The sequence below is a fragment of the Prionailurus bengalensis genome, chromosome B3, assembly GCF_016509475.1.
Source record: "Prionailurus bengalensis isolate Pbe53 chromosome B3, Fcat_Pben_1.1_paternal_pri, whole genome shotgun sequence".
Classification (NCBI taxonomy): domain Eukaryota; kingdom Metazoa; phylum Chordata; class Mammalia; order Carnivora; family Felidae; genus Prionailurus; species Prionailurus bengalensis.
Window position 1 is genome coordinate 70,093,845 of NC_057355.1, and position 15,567 is coordinate 70,109,411.

Genomic DNA, 15,567 nt, shown 5'->3' on the forward strand with positions numbered 1-15,567 from the left:
AACAAGTGTAGATTTTAATTCCTGGTTTTGCTACCTCTGAACTTTGTAATCTTGGACAAGTTATTTAAACTACCTAAGCATTAGTTTTCTCTTATACAATATGAGGATAATAATGGCAATTACCTTACAGGGTTTTTATGAAGACTGTATGGTTTCAGTTATCCATCGTTGTGTTATATGTCATCCCAAAGCTTAGTGGTTTCAAATGAGAATTATTTGATACTTCTCATGAGTCTGTGGGTTGACTGGTGCTATAGACTGAATGTTTGTGTTCTTCCCAAAATTCATATGTTGAAGCTCTGAAGCCCAATGTAATGGTGTTAGGAGATGGGGCCTTTGAAAGGTGATTGGGTCATGAGGGTGGAACCTTGAGGAGTGGGATCAATGCCCTCATAAATGAGGACCAGAAGAGCTCTCCCCACCCCCCCCCCCGCCCCACTATGTGAGGACACAGTGAGAAGATGGCTGTCTGGGACGCAGGGAGCAGGTTCCTCCAGACACTGAAACTGCCAGTGATTTGATCTTGGACTTCCCAGCCTCCAGAACTGTTCCATCACTTTAGCTTTCTTTTTTTTATGACACATTTTTTTTCTTTCCTAAAACGTCCAGGCCAATTATGTCTTTCTTATTTATTTATTTATTTATTTATTTGAGAGAGAGAGTGAGTGAGAGTGAGAGAGAGCCCATGCGCACATACACATGCATGCATGTGAGCTGGGGCATGGCAGAAGGAGAGAGAGAGAATCCCAAGCAGGCTCTGGGCACAGTGCGCAGCCCGGCGGGGTGCTTGATCCCACGACCCTGGGATCATGACCTGAGCCGAAATTAGGAGTCTGATGCTCAACTGACTGAGTCACCCAGGTGCCCTCAGGCCAATCATCTTATAAAATACTTATTTCTTCATGCTGCCATATCACTGTTTTTCTTTCCCCTGTTTTCCCTATATGCATGACTGGAAGTTTAGAGACCTGGTTAGATTCAGCTTAAACAATTTTGGCAAGAATAAATTATACTTGATGTATTTGATATTGCATTGCCTATGGAAACAATAATGCTAGCTTGTTCTATCTACCACCAGTGAGAGTTAAGGTGGTCAACACCAGATCACTCCACTGAATGGCACATATTTTCACCTTTGCAATTAGTAACAAATCTATGTGGTTTTATATTATTGTTGCATGACAAAACAACTCAAAACTGAGTGGCTTAAAATAAAGATTTGTTTAGCTCAAGATTCTGAGGGTTGGCAAATATTTATTTATTTATTATTTAAAAAAATTTACATCCAACTTAGTTAGCATATAGTGCAATAATGATTTCAGGAGTATAATCCAGTGATTCATCCCCTACATATAATCCCTAGTGCTCATCCCAACAAGTGTCCTCCTTAATGTCCCTTGCCCATTTAGCCCATCTCCCCACCCACAACCACTCCAGCAACCCTCAGTTTGTTCTCTGTATTTAAGAGTCTCTTATGTTTTGTCTCCATCCCTGTTTTTATATATTTTTGCTTCCCTTCCTTTATTTTCATTTCTTTTGTATCTTAAATTCCATATATGAGGGAAGTCATATGATATTTGTCTTTCTCTGACTGACTAATTTCACTTAGCATAATACCCTCCAGTTCCAGTCACATAGTTGCAAATGGCAAGATTTCATTCTTTTTGATTGCCGAGTAATACTCCATTATATATATTTACCACATCTTCTTTATCCATTCATCCATCGATGGACATTGGGCTCTTTCCATACTTTGGCTATTGTTGATAGTGCTGCTGTAAACATGGGGGTGCATGTGTCCCTTCGAAACATCACATCTGTATCCTGTGGATAAATGCCTAGTAGTGCAATTGCTGGGTAGTAGAGTAGTTCTATTTTTAGTTTTTTGAGGAACCTCCATACTGTTTTCCAGAGTGGCTGCACCAGTTTGCATTCTGAGGGTTGGCAATTTAAGCTGAGTTTACAGGGTGGTTCTGCCTTCAGCTGGACTTCCTCATGCATCTGTGGTCAACTGTGGATTGGCTAGGTGGCTTTGCTCCTGAGTGTTGATTCACTGTTGCCTGTGGCACATTGAATCTCCTCAGCAGGCTAGCCTGGGCTTATTCTTATGATGATGGTAGGGTTCTAAGAGAGCCAGTAGAAGTGAGTGACATCTAGGTTAGGAACTGACACTGTCACTTCTTCCGTATTCCATAGGTCAAAACAAATCACAAGGCCAGTTGAGATTCATAGGGTAGAGAAAAATAGGCTCCATCTCTTGATAGGGGAGCTATAAAATCACGTTGTAAGAGACATGGCTAGAGAGGGGAGGAGAATTGAGGCCATTATTTACAATCAGACTATCACAGGCATCATGTTTCCTACCAATCTTTCCTGATGATTTTGGCATCCATTGATGATTCCCACCTGTGTCAATTATCACATTGTGGTGACAAAAGGGTGATTTCTTTTTCTTTTTTTTCTCTCTCTCTTTTTATTTTATTTATTAATTTTTTTAATGTTTATTTATTTTTGAGAGAGAGCGGCAGACTGCAAGCAGGGAAGGGGCAGAGAGAGAGGGAGAGATGGACTCAGAAGCAGGCTCTAGGCTCTGAGCTGTCAGCACAGCCTGATGAGGGGCTCGAACCCATGAACTGTGAGATCATGACCGGAGGCAAAATCAGATGCTTAACCGACTGAGCCAGCTAGGTGTCCCATCTCTCTCTTTTTATTGAAGTATAGTTGGAACACAATGCTACAAAAAGGGTGATTTCTTAATTCAGTCATTTGTCTATATTTCCAGGTAGCATTCATCTGTAAAAAGAACCTTCCGCAACACCAAAAAACAAAAACAAAAAACAAAAACAACAATGGGCAGAGGACCTGAATAAACATTATTTCCAAAGAAGACATACAGATGGCCAACAGACACATGGAGAGATGCTCAACATCAGGGAAATGCAAATCAAAACCATAAGGAGATATCACCTCATACCTGTTAGAATGCCTTGTATCAAAAAGGTAAGAGGGGAGCCTGGGTGGCTCAGCTGGTTAAACGACTAACTCTTGATTTTGGCTTACGTCAGGATCTCATGGTTTGTGGGTTTGAGATCTGTCTTGGGCTCTGCACTGACAGCCAGGAGTCTGCTTGAGATTCTCTCTCTCTACCCCTCCCTTGCTCTCTCTCTCTCAAAATAAATAAATAAACATTAGCAAAAAAGAAATAACAGGTGTTGGTAAGGATGTGGGAAAAAAAAAGGAACACTTGTGCACTGCTGGTGGGAATGTGCATTGGTGCAGTCACTGTGGAAAACTGTATGGAGGTTCCTTAAAAAACTAAAAATAGGAATACCATACAATTCAGTATTTTCACTACTGGGTATTTACCCAAAGAAAGTTAAAACACTAATTGGGAAAGGTTTATGTGTCCCTATGTTTATTGCAGCATTATTTACAATAGCCAAGATATGGAAACAACCTAAGTATCCACTGATAGGTGAATGGATAAAGATGTCTCTCTCTCTCTCTCTGTCTCTCTCTCTGTCTCTCTCTCTCTCTGTCTCTCTCTCTCTCTCTCTCTCACACACACACACACACACACACATACACCCCACTGGAATATTATGCAGCTATAAAAAGGATGAGATTATCCTATTTGTGACAACATAGATGGATAGAGAGCATTATACTAAGTAAAATAAGTTAGGCTGATAAAGACAAATACCTTGTGATTTCACTTCTATGTAGAATATAAAAAAAACAAAAACCAAAAAACAAAAAAAGAAAGAAATGATGAACAAAGAAACAAACAAAAAATAAACAAAAAACAAACCCCCCCCAGATTCTTAAATACAGTGAACAAAATGATGGTTGCTAGAGGGGAGGGATGGGGGACATGGGCAAAATAGGTGAAGGAGATTGGAAGATACAGGTTTCTAGTCATGGAATGAATAAGTCATGGGAATAAAAGGCACAGCATACGAAATATAGTCAATGATATTGTAGTAGTGTTGTGTGTGACAGGTGATAGTTACACTTGTGACCATAGCATAATGTATAAAATTGCTAAATTACTATTGTACACCTAAAATTAATGTAACATTGTGTCAACTATACTCAAATAAAAAGATTTTTAAAAAAGAGTAACTACAACATGCACACACACACAATCTTCCTTTATTCTTATTTTCTTTTTTATTATTATAGGCAACATTTTCACAATTATATAAAAATATATGCTCATAAAAACTCAATGCAGAAATGTGCAAAATAGGAACAAAAAATCTGCAGTCCTACTTTCTAGAGGGACCCATTATTACAATTTTGTACATATTGCCTCATATATACAAAAATACATATAATACATATAATATATAACATATACATTATGTACATAATATATATTTGCATAACACTTAGATTTCAGATATTTTTGAAGTAGCATAATAAATATCTTACACTAGTAAAAATACTAATATTTGAAAACAGAATGAAGTGGCAAAACACTTTCCCAAAACTTTTCTTCCTCTTATAATCTTAGTTTTCCTTAGAAATATGTATTATAAATTCAGCATGACCAATCACCACTTCCACATCCAGTTAGCCAAATCCCATTTAAATCTTGTCACTGTCCTTGGATTACAGTATATCATCCTGAATTTGGCCTCTAGTTACTACTCAGTTTGCTCACTCCTATCATCCCCAACCCACTCTTTCTGCCTCAGTTATGCCAATTTCTTTCAGTTCCTTGAATTCACTACACCCTTCTTGGCTCCTGGTCTTTGAACATCTGGTTGCCTCTCCTGAAGCACTTCCCTCCTCACCAACCCCCCCAGCCCAGTCTATGTCCGACAATAACTTGTTCACTCTTCAGCATCAGCTCAGATAGTACTTTCTCAGAGAAGCCTCTGACTCCCAAACTGGCTTATGTTCTCCTGTTTTGTGTCCTATAGTGCTTGAGAGTAATTTAATGCTTCTTTTCATCGTCAGACTATAAGTGCCAAGAGGACACAATAACTGTGTCCCCATTGTCCATCATTGGATCTTCAGGGCTGGCATAGCATTTGGCACATTATGGGTACTCAATAAATGGTTACTTAATGAAAAAAAAATGGGTTTTAGAATACTAGAAACCTATCACAATCCTATTTCTAGCCATTCCCTCTGCCCCTTCCTAGCCATTTAGTTCCTAAACACACTGCAGGGGACCCTGTCAGTGCTCTGCCTAGATCCTCTTGGACTCCTTAGTGAAACATTTTTTAATGTTTTTTAATAGCCAGCACTGGCAACTCTCTTAGGAGGACTGTCTTGGGCTATTACAACTGCTTCCCCCCACCCCCAGCCTTTTATTTTCACAATAAAAACCCTCTCTATATAGTGTATACAATGGGATGATTTGATATATGTATACATTGTGAAATGGCTACCTGATTACCACAATCAAATCAATTAACATATCCATTATCTCACAAAGTTAGCTTATTTTTTAAAGGATTTTATTTTTTTTCAAACTTTTTTTAAACGTTTATTTATTTTTGAGACAGAGAGAGACAGAGCTTGAACGGGGGAGGGTCAGAGAGAGAGGGAGACACAGAATGTGAAACAGGTTCCGGGCTCTGAGCTGTCAGCACAGAGCCCGACGCGGGGCTCCAACTCACGGACCGCGAGATCATGACCTGAGCCGAAGTCGGATGCTTAACCGACTGAGCCACCCAGGCACCCCTAAAGGATTTTATTTTAAATAATCTCTACACCCAACATGGGGCTCCAACTCACAATCCTGAGATCAAGAGTCACATGCTCTACTGAGCCAGCCAGGCGCTCCCAGCTTTTCTTTTTGTAGCAAATTTCAAGTACATAATATAGTACTATTAACTATAGCCACCGTGCTGTACATTATATCCCCAGAACTTATTCATCTTAAAAGTTTTTTAACGTTTATTCTTTTTTGAGATATGTAGAGAGACAAAGCGTGAGTGGGGGAAGGGCAGAGACAGAGACACACACACACGCAGAATCTGAAGCAGGCTCCAGCCTCTCAGCTGTGAGCACAGAGCCCAATGCAGGCCTGGAACCCCTGGACTGCAAGATCATGACCTGAGCCGAAGTAGGACGATTAACCGACCAAGCCAGCCAGGCGCCCCAACTTATTCATCTTATAAATGAAATTTTGTACCCTTGACCAACCTCTTCCCATCTCTCTGGTCTCCAAACCTTAGCCACCACCATTCTATTCTCTGGTTCTATGCATTCAGCTTTTTTAAGTTTCATATATAAGTGAGATTTCACAGCATTCGCCTTTCTGTATCCGGCTTATTTCACTTAGTGTAACTTCTGGGTATACAGCCAAAGGAAATGAGATCAGTATTAGAGCTGCTTTGCTCAGGCAAAGGCCAAAGGAAGTGACTGGGGGTTTACATTCCTCCTCACCAACGCCCCCAGTTCTTAGTCACTGCAGAAGTATGAGAACTCAACTCCTTTGACTCCAGTTGGGATAGAGTCTAAACTGTGAGCAATCATCTACATTCCAGAAGTCCCCTGCAGGATCTGGCTGGACTTTGCATGAGATTGCACTCTTTCTTGGCTTTCTCCCCGCCTTGTCCAGCTTCCCCTGACTAGTTTTGGGAGAATTTTCTTTCTTTTTTCTTTCTTTCTTTCTTTCTTTCTTTCTTTCTTTCTTTCTTTCTCTTTCTTTCTTTCTTTTTTTTTTTTTTTGCAGGAACTCAGGAAATACTGCTCCAGTGAGTCATTTTTTTTTGAAATTTAACTTTCTGAGAAACTGACATATAACATTGTATTAGTTTTAAATGTACAACATAATTTAATTGTATTTTTAAGCAGTTGAGGTATAATTGACATATAACATTAGTTTCAGGGGTACAACATCATGATTTGATATTTGTATATATTATGAAATGACCACCATGATAAGCTTAGTTGATATCCATCAATGCACATAGTTACAAGGTTTTTTTCTTGTGATGAGATCTACTTTTTTTAAAGATCTCTTTTAAGATTTACCCTCTTACAATATTCAAATATACACCATGGTATAGTAAACTATAGTCACCATGCTGTACATTATATTCCCAGGACTTACTTTTATTTTTTTAATGTTTATTTATTTATTTTTGAAAGAGAGAGAGAGAGAGAGAGAGAGCAAGAAGTGAGGGGCAGAGAGAAAGGGAGAGAGAGAGTATTCCAAGCAGTGTCACAGTCAGCACAGAGCCCCACATGAGGCTTGAACCCATGAGCTGAGATCAAGAGTCAAACACTTGTCTGACTGAGCCACCAAGGTGCCTGAAGACTTTTTAATCTTATAACCAGAAGTTTGAACTTTTTGACCACCCTCACCCATTTTCCCACCCCTCCTTGCCTCTAGCGACCAATAATATGTTGTCTATATCAATGAGTCCTATTTTTTTTTTATATTCCACATATAAATAAAATCATACAGTATTTGTTTTTCTGTCAGACTCATTTCACTTAGCAAAATGCCCTTGAAGTCCATCCATGTTGTCAACTAGTGGTAAGATTTCCTCTTTCTCCTCCTCCTCCTTCTTTTTTTAAAAATAGGCTCCACGCCCAGCGTGGACCCCAACATGGGGCTTGAACTCACAACTCTAAGAGCAAGAACTGAGCTGAGATCAAGAGTTGGATGCTCAACTGATGGAGCCACTCAGGTGCCCCCAAATTTTCTTCTTTTTTAATAGCTGAATAATATTCCTGTGTGTGTGTGTGTGTGTGTGTGTGTGTATCTATATATGTCACATTTTCTTTATTCATTCATCCATCAGTGGACACAGGTTGTTTTCATGTCTTGGATATTGTAAACAATGCTGCAGTGGACACCAGGTGTGGATATCTTTTTGAGATAGTGATTTCTTTTCCTTCAGATAAGTATCTAGAAGGGGAATTGCTGGATCATATGATAATTCTGTTCTTAATCTCTTGAGGAAACTTAATACTATTTTCCATAATGGTTGCGCTAATTTACACTCCCACCATGAGTGCATAAGAATTCCCTTTACATCCTCGTTAACACTTGGGGAGCATTTTCTCAATAAATCACCTGAATATGAATCTCTAGCTCAGTCTGCTGCTATAAATCCTGACCTAAGACTCACAACAAGCTTGCTTCTGACTCAGGGCACTTGACTTTGCTTTGGCTACCTTCCTTCCTTTACTAGGTCTCTACTTATTTTATTTTATTAAAAATGTCTTTTTATTTTTGAAAGTTTATTTTGTTTTTTTTTTTAACCTTTATTTGTGTGTGTGTGTGTGTGTGTGTGAGAGAGAGAGAGAGAGAGAGAGACTGAGAGTGAGTGGGGGAGGGGCAGAGAGAGAAGGTGACACAGAATCCAAAGCAGCCTCCAGGCACTGAGCTGTCAGTACAGAGTCAGATGAGGGGCTGGAACTCGCGAACTGTGAGATCATGATCTGAGCCGAATTCAGATGTTTAACTGACAGAGCCACGCAGGAATTCAGAAAGTTTATTTATTTCAAGAGAGAGAGAGAGACGGGGGTGAGTGGGTGGGGGGAGAGGGGTCGAGAGAGAGGGGTCGAGAGGGGTCCCAAGCAGGTTCAGCACTGTCAGTGCAGAGCCCAATGCAGGGCTCAAACTCATGAAATGTGAGATCATAACCTGAGCTGAAAGCAAGAGTCAGATGCTTAAGCAGTTCAGCCACCCAGGTACCCATCACTAGATCTCTCTTTAAATGCTATCCCCTCAAAGAGGCCTGCCTAAACCCCAGATATAAAATAGCACCACTCCTTCCTTCCCATCCTGCCCCTCTTGCCTACCATCTCAGTAACTTGTTTTATTTTTCTTTCACAGTAGTATTCTCCAAAGTATATATTTACCTTTTTGTTTGCCATTTCCCTGTTTCCTTGGCATCTGCCTCCATGAGTGCAGGGACTTTGTTTTCTTTTGCTATTGCTGCTCTAGAACAGAGTACCTAGCAGGACTTAAAAATCACTGGAATGAATTATTACTCTTTATTACAGCAAGGAAATGTAGTAGTGGAAACTTGGGGTCAAAGGAATGAAATAAAATTCCACTATTAAAACTTACATTTTCTTGAAAGTTGTATATAATATTTAGAACTCCTCATATCTTTTTTTTTGGTTACTTTTTTTTTCATTTTGCAACTATTTGTCAGAAATGAATATTTTAGTGTTGCATGGCCTCCCTGTAGGAACCTCAAAGACTAGTGTCATTTTCCAAGTTCTCCCTGAGACCTTAACTCCATGTTAGATGATACAAATGAAAAAAATTTGCAATGGAAAGAATATGAAATGGTAGTTGTGGTTCTCGTTTCTTGCAATCTAGCTCTGTAGGCTTGACCATCAGACGCTGCCTATAAAATGAAGGCTGGGCTGGATCAGTAATTATCAAACTCTTGTGTGCTTTCAGGTAGATGAAAATTTCCTGGCTCATCCTGAGAGATTTTAATTCAGGAGGTCTGGGGTGGGCCTCAGAATCTGCATTTTCCCATAATTACAACAGGTAACTTAAGAATAGATATAGTCTGGGGATGCCTGGGTGGCTCAGTTGGTTAAGCGTCCGACTTTGGCTCAGGTCATGTTCTCACAGTTCATAGTTTGAGCCCTGCGTTGGGCTCTGTGCTGACAACAGCTCTGTGCTGTTGTAATTATGGGCTCTCCTCAGAGCCTAGAGCCTGCTTCAGATTCTGTGTCTCCCTCTCTCTTTCTGCCCCTCCCCTGCTCACGCTCTCTCTCTCAGAAATAAACATAAAAAAAAAAAAAGAATATAGTCTGTATACCATACTTACAGAAAACTGGGGGAAATGCTCCTTTATTATGTCAATCATTCCACAAGCTTTTTAAAAAATGTTTATTTTTGAGAGAGAGAGAGAGAGAGAGAGAGAGCGAGCGCATGTGCCTGCACAGGTCAGGGAGGAGCAAAGAGAAAGGGAGACAGGGAATCCAAAGCAGCCACAGCGTGCTGTCACAGCAGAGCCTGACATGGGGTTTGAGCTCACAAACTGTGAAATCATGACCTAAGCCAAAATGAAGAGTCAGTCACTTAGCCGGCTGAGTCACCCGGGTGCCCCACATTCCACAAACTTTTATTGGGCATCTACTATGTACTCTGCTGTGTGTTGTAGATTCTGGAGATACAACCATGAAAAAAGGAGACTAATCTCTGCTCTCCTGGAGAAGAGAGAGAGAAAGAGAGAGAGGCCATGAATGAGAGGAGACACAGACAAAAACCATAAAAAAATGTATCTGGGGCATCTGGGTGGCTCAGTCGGTTGAGTGTCGGACTGACACTCAGGTCATGATCCCAGCGTTGTGGAATTGAATCAGGCTCCATGCTGAGTGTGGTATCTCCTTAGGATTCTCTCTCTCTCCCCCCACCCCAACTCTGCCACTCTTCCCCACTCATGCTCTCTCTGTTTCTGAAAACAATTTAATATATATGTGTGTGTGTGTGATATGTTATATGTTATATGTTATATATATGTGTGTGTGTGTGTGTGTGTGTGTGTGTATATATATATATATATGCACTAAAGAAAAAACAAGTGAGGATGGGGCATAGAGTGCTCAACAGGTTGGGGTGGTGGTGACTGGGGTTATAATCAGGCAAGACCCACTGAGATGGTGACATTTGAGGAGAGGGAGTTAATGATGTTGCTATCTGGGAGAAGGGCATTCCAAATAGAGGGAAGTGCAGGTGTAAAAGGCTCTGAGGAGGGAGGCTACCTGCATGCTGGAGGGGGGCAAAGGAGTGGAGTGATGGGGGGAGTAATAGGAAATGTGGTGGGGGAGATCCTGAAAGGTCAGGTCACATAGGGCCTTGCAGGTCATTTTATAGTCTTCAGTTTTACTCTGAGCAGAATCAGAAGCCAATGGACAGTTTTAGGTAGAGAAGAGACATTGTTTGTTCTACTCTTAAAAAAAATTCAGTCCACAACGGGGGCGAGGGTGGAAATAGGCAGGTGCTAAGTACTTTATATTTTAGCTGGTTGAATTCTCATGACAAAGAGCTTTTAAAAAAGTTTTTATTTTAAAGTTTATTTATTTATTTTTAGAGAGAGCACAAGTGGGGAAGAGACAGAGAGAGAGGGAGAGAGAAAAATCCCAAGCAATGTGGGGCTTGAATTCTGGAACCTCAAGATCATGATCTGAGCCTTAGTTGGACACTTAACTGACTGAGCCACTCAGGATCCCCAAATATGATTTTCTTTCATTAAAAATTTTTTTTAAAAACTTAAAAAATGTTTATTTAATTTGAGAGACAGAGAGAGAAAGAGAGAGGCAGAGAGAGGAGAGAGAGAATTCTAAGCAGGCTCCACACCATCAGCACAGATCCTAACTTGGGGCTTGAACTCAAAAACCATGAGATCATTATTTTGGCCAAAATCAAGAGTCATGTGCTCAACTGACTAAGCCACCCAGGCGCCCCTCACAACAAAGAGCTTTTAACATTCTATTACCCATTGGTTGTCTGACTCAGTGAAATATTTAAAAATTAATTTTATTCAGTTCTTTGTCCTTCCTACTATTACTTCCTAATATGTAACTTATTCATTCTCAAACATTTATAATTTTCTTGCCTTTTTAAGGTAGGGAGTGTGGTAGGATGGGAGGTGGGAGGGTCATTCCTTCTTCCCTCCTGACATCTCCTTCCTTGTGGATGGACATATACTCACCCAACATTGTGGGGGTGGGAGATATTGTACCCTATCTGCTGAGTGAATTTGGAGGGGGAAAGTGGACATGCCTCTCTCTCTGTCCTCAGGCAGCTTTTGTTCCTCTAAGTTCCTCTAGGCGCTAAGTTACAGAAGGACAGCCTTCCACTTGGGAAGGGTTGTGGTGGTTCAGCACTGCTTGTATCTGGCTGAGTCTAATCTGGCGTTCAGCCCTGGAAGCTTATGTAGCTCTCCTATCTCTCATACAACATTTTCTGATACCAGCTTTATCACTAACACAAGTGATATTCTGTCCTCCAACCACCTTGTTTATTGTCTCCATTCTTACTGGTGATGAGGTAGAAAAGGGGTTAATTGTGAGGCCATCTCAAACACTAGCAATATTTTTTGCAGCACTTTCTTATAGTTCTTAGAACAGTGTTAATGGAGTTTTATTCCAAGTTTTTCTTAGGTACAAGCACCTTGTTGGCTGGTCATTCACAAAAATTACAGTAGGTGGCAGACACACTCTATCAAAATCAACCTCCATCACAGTAGTTCTATTAAGGAACTAGCCAATTTTTTGCAATGTCCCATTAGAAACCACAGTGTCTTTGTTTAAACTTCTGTAAGAGAGTACCACAGACTGGGTGGCTTTTAAATAACAGAAATTTATTTCTGCCAGGTTTGGAGGCTGGAAGTGCAAGATCAGGGGGCTAGCATGGTTAAATTCTGGTGAGGACCCTCTTCTGGTTTGCAGACTGCTGACTGCTCACTGTACCCTCACGTGGTGGAAAGAGAATGAAAAACATTCTCTGGCTTATTTTAAGGACACTAATCCCATTCATGAGAGCTCTACAATGGTGACTTAACCACCTCCTAAAGACCCCACCTCCAAATAGCATCCTGTTGGCATTAGGGTTTCAACACACGAATTTTGGGGGGGAACACAAATGATCAGTCTATAACACAGATTCACTTGGTAAAGCATCTAGGTTAGACTATTTAAGAATAAGTCCTGTTGGTTCTTATCTTGGAGTTGGCAGTCTTTTGTTTGTAAAAGATGGTTGAAAGGATTAATTTAAAATAGTCAAAAGGTGTTCAGAGCCAAGTCTTTCAAATAAGAAAAGCTATTACATTGAATTGTTTGATGTGTAGCAGGATAATTTTTTGGAAGTATTAATTTGTTTTTTGCCATACATTTATTTCTTTAAAAATTCTTTTTATGTTTTTTTTTTGTTTTATTTTAATTAAAAAAAAATTTTTATTTATTTATTTTGAGAGAAAGATAGAAAGCGAGCAGGGGAGGGGCAGAGAGGGAGAGAGAGAATCCCAAGCAGGCTCCTCAGCTGTCAGCACAGAGCCTGACATGGGGCTTGAACTCATGAACCATGAGATCATGACCTGAGCCAAAACCAAGAGTCAGATGCTTAACTGACTGAGCCTTCCAGGAATGCCTTTGATTTTGTTTGTTTGTTGGGGGGGAGGGGCAGAGAGAGAGGGAGAGAGAGAGAGAGAGAGAGAGAATCTTAAGCAGGCTCTCTGCTCAGTGTGGACCCAGATGTGGGGCTGGATCCCATGACCCTGGGATCATGACCTGAGCCCAAATCAAGAGTTGGATGCTCAGCTGACTGAGCCACCTAGGCACTCCACCATATATTTATTTCTGTTTCTCCAATTCAAGTGCTTAGCTAAGCCCTTGAGAAATTCCTTGTTTCAGATATTTTTGTAGGATATAAATACAAAATTTGATGTCAATAAGTCTTTTTTGATTTTGATAAGATACTACCTTCACTGAATATCATTTATGTCCTGAGTGGGTAAGAAAAAGAAAAGAATAGACAAACAAAGAGAGATAAAAGATACTACAGACCGGGAAGGAGATAAAAGTCAATGGGACTTGTGCTTGTTAGAAACCTGGGCCTGAGGCACAGGACCCCCAGCCTAAGACTTCATTGCTCTGAGTATGCACAGAAGAGGTGAAATGGTGGACAGGAAGGGATCACAATTCACCGGGGCAACTGACTTCTTGGCAGTCTGGATAGATGACTGACCCTCTCATGCTTCAGTGCCAAAAGATCCCACAATCTTGGCACAACTTGGAATTGGGAACCCAAATAATGGATGGAAGTGCATATCTCCAGTAGCATGGCAGAATGGGGTTCAAAGTCAGATTTAAGATGATTAGAAGAAAATAAGGCAACACATTATTTCTTGTATCCCTGAATTTGTGAAGCTAGAGTCATAACTGCTACAGATATTTTTGGTAAATATGATATAACCTGTAAAATAACCAAATTTACTTTTCATCTCTAATGTTTTATAGGTCTGTGAGTACCCACATTTTCTGAACAAGGGAAAAGTATAAAATATTCTACATGGCCATTTGAAGGTCAGTTTTCTTTTGCCTCTATAGATTAAAAAAATTGAAATATAACTGACATAAGGCCTGTATACATTATTAATAGATAAAACTGTTTCATTACTTTTAATTATTTTGTTTTGTTACTTTGAATTCCTTTGTCTATTATGACAGATTCTTGGGAAAAGCTAGAAATTAGGTTTGAGATCCTGTAGTATCTCCAGGTAATGATACTTATTTCTTATAGATATGGATGAGACTGATAGATTATGAGGCAGTTAGCTTGGCCAAGATCATATTGGTATAATAATATTAGCAATAATAGTGTTGATGATGCTTATTATAATGATAAACTAATTGAAATGATAGAGACAAATTAAAAGGCTACTTAATAAAGTCAAAGAAATATAGTATTTTTGGATTTGTTATTGTCATTTAACTATGCAATGAACACTTTCATAGAACTTCATATAGGTGCTGTGTACTTTTTGAAGCACTTTCCAATATTAACTCAACTTAAGACATATTAACTCAATGTAAGACATATAAGAGTCTTTTTAGGTAGACATTAGTATCTTCTCTATTTTGTTTTTAATTTTTTAAAAGTTTTTTTAAAAATTTATATATTTGAGAGAGATAGAGCATGAGTGGGGGGGTGGGCAGAGAGAGAGAGAGAGGGAGACAGAATCCCAAGCGGCCTCTGCACTGTTAGCATGGAGCCTGATGCAGGACTTGAACTCACTAACTGTGAGATCATGACCTGAGCTGAAATCAAGAGTTGGACACTTAAATGACTAAGCCACCTAGGCACCCCTCTTCTCTATTTTAAAGATGAGGAAATTGAGGCATTGACAGCTTAGGTAACTTGTTTAAGGTTATGCAACTTGTGATGGAGTCATGGTTTCAGTGCAGGCAGGCTAACTCTAGAGTCTGTGTTCTAAACCACTGTGCTACACTACCCCTCTCTAACAGGGTCTAATGAGCAGCTGAGAGCTTCTTTTTAGGAGAGAAATAAGAAGGCATGGGTGATCTGTGGAAATAGGAAGAAACAGCTCATTCATTTATTCATTTGTTCCTAGGCTTAATTGGTTATTTTCTCAAGCTCAATTGCTATTCCGTATAGTTCATGAAATCCATTCAATTTTCTTACTTTCTAGCCAATTGTCCCAATTTAGTACTTAGAGGATGGCTCTGTTCATTAACTCTGCAGTCAATTTATGGCTTCATTGGTATTACTGAATGATTTTCCTTCGTCACATAAAGAACAAGAGTGATATTTCTGTCTATGGATTTACTGTGCAGTGAGCAAGATAGAGACCATCTTTACTTACAAGAGAATCTGTATCTTTACTCACAAGAGAATCTCCTCAAAGATCGCATGCTAAACACCTGAAATGTTCTGTTACCTAATCAAGGCTAGGAAAATCACACCAACCATGTGCTATTTTGCTACAAACTGAAATTGCTTCCATTGACACAAGTATTCAATTTGCTATAAACTCTAGAACCTCCTAATTTTTCTATGGTTTGATACTTATTTCTGGTTGGTTGTTTATCTGTAGGTAG